The following is a 2,357-nucleotide window of genomic DNA, read 5'->3' on the forward strand; positions in this document are numbered from 1 at the left end:
CAAAATATAGACTCACTGACCTTTATTTGTGGCTAGAAACCAATTATGAGTGAGTACATCCCATGTTCATCTTTTGGGGTCTGGGTTACCTCACTCAGGATAGTGTTTTCTGTTTCCATCCATTTGCATGCAAAATTTGAGAAGTCATTGTTTTTTACCGCTGAGTAGTACTCTAGTGTGAAAAACTAATTGTTTAAAAAAAAAAAAAGAGTGATCTCCACCAGAATAGGTACAGGGGAGGGGAGTAACCGCAGAGCAAGTGAGCCAGAGCCAGAGCCCCTGAGGGTCCCAAGGTGAATTTGGGACTTTCAAGGGAGTCTGTGGGTCTGGGCCTGAGTCTAGGACCTCCCAGGAACTAGGCCTGAGCCAGGACCTCTGCCAGTCTGGGCACAAATATGGGACCTCCGAGGTCGCAGGCAGGAGCCAGAGAGCTCTGCAGGGCCAGGCATGAGTCTGGGTCCTCAGAGTGAGTAGGTCTGAGCCAGGACCTCTGTGGGTCCGGGCATTGGTCTGGGATACCAAAGGGAATAGGCAGGAACCTGGAACCTCTCTGGGTCTGAGCATGAGTCTGGGACCTCTGAGGGAGTAAGCCTGAGCCAGGTCCTCTGTGGTCCTGGGTGCACCCGAGCCTGGGAACTCTGAGGCAGTAGACCGGAGACAGAAACCTTTGCAGGACCAACTTCAAACCAGGGAATTCTGCAGGAGGGGTTTCAGACTAGGACTTACAGAAACAGGTCCAAGCCAATAACCTAGACCAAGGGAGCAGAGCAAAGCACAGGAATGCTGAGCTATCTCCGGGAACACAGAGTAACCAATGGGGTAACTAGAACTGTGACACTGACTGTACCACAAGGAACAACCACCTGAGGTTTGGATTCACTGGCACCTAGAAAGTTATTCAACAGAATCTCAGACAGCCCAACCACACCTACTAGAGGAAAAGATAAGTAGAAAAGGTAAGAACACATGCAATACCACAAAGAGTAACAAAAAAACAGTAAAACCTAAAGACCCTACCACAGCAAGAGCTGAACAACCAAATATAGATGAAGCAGAAGAAAATGACCTAAAAAATAACTTCAAGAGAATGTTTGAAACTCTTAAAGAGGAAATGAGAAATTCCCTTGAAGAAATGGAGGAAAAGACAAACCAAAAATTGGAAGACATCAGCAAATCTCTCAAAGAAAACAAAGAAAAGGAAATCAAACATATGAAAGAAACTATTCAAGACTTGAAAACTAAAATAGAGACAATAAAGAAAACACAAGCCAAGGGAATTATAGAAACAGAAATCATGAGAAAATGATCAGGAACCACAAATGTAAGCATGAACAATAGAATATAAGAGATGGAAGAGAGAATCTCAAGCACTGAAAATACAATATAGGAAATAGACTCATCAATTAAAGAAAATCTAAGAAAAGCTTAACCCAAAATATCCAGGAAATATGGGACACCACGAAAAGGCCAAATCTAAGAATAATAGGCATAGAAGAAGGAGAAGTTCAACTCAAAAGCACAGAAAATATATTTCACAAAATCATAGAAAGAAAGATATGCCTATGAAGATACAAGAAGCTTACAGAACACCAAATAGACTGGATCAAAAAAAAAGTTCTCTTGCCACAAAGTAATCAAAACACTAAACATACAGAGTAAAGAAAGACTATTAAGAGCTGCAAAGGAAAAAGGCCAAGTAACATATAAAGGTAGACCTATCAGAATCACACCTGACTTCTCAATGGAGACAATGAAAGCCAGAAGGTCGTGGTCAAGCGTTATGCATACATTAAGAGACCACAGATGCCAGCCCAGACTTTCAATCACCATAGAAGGATAAAACAATATATTTCATGACAAAACTAGATTTCACCAATACCTAGCCATAAACCCAGCCCTAAGCAAAGTATTAGAAGGAAAACTCCAACCCAAGGAAGTTGGCTACTCCAATAAAAACACAGACAATTGATGTTCTCATAGCAGCAAACCCCAAAGAAGAAGAAAAAAGCACACAAATTAACATCACCAACAATGAAAACTAAATTTACAGGAGATGGCAATCACTGGCCATTAATATCCCTTAATGTAAATGGACTCAACTCACCTATAAAAAGGCACAGACTGGATACAAAAACAGAATCCATCCTTCTTCTTCATTTAGGCAATGGGTTTTTTGATCCTACTGCACATACTGGCTTTGGGGGAGCCTAAGCAGTTTGGATGCTCAACTTACTAAACCTGGATGGAGGTGGGTGGTCCTTGGACTTCCCACAGGTTAGGGAACCCTGATTGCTCTTCAAGCTGATGAGGGAGAGGGACTTGATCGGGGGAGGGGGAGGGAAATGGGAGGCGGTGGC

Source organism: Microtus ochrogaster, unplaced genomic scaffold (assembly GCF_000317375.1).
Source record: "Microtus ochrogaster isolate Prairie Vole_2 unplaced genomic scaffold, MicOch1.0 UNK18, whole genome shotgun sequence".
Taxonomy (NCBI): domain Eukaryota; kingdom Metazoa; phylum Chordata; class Mammalia; order Rodentia; family Cricetidae; genus Microtus; species Microtus ochrogaster.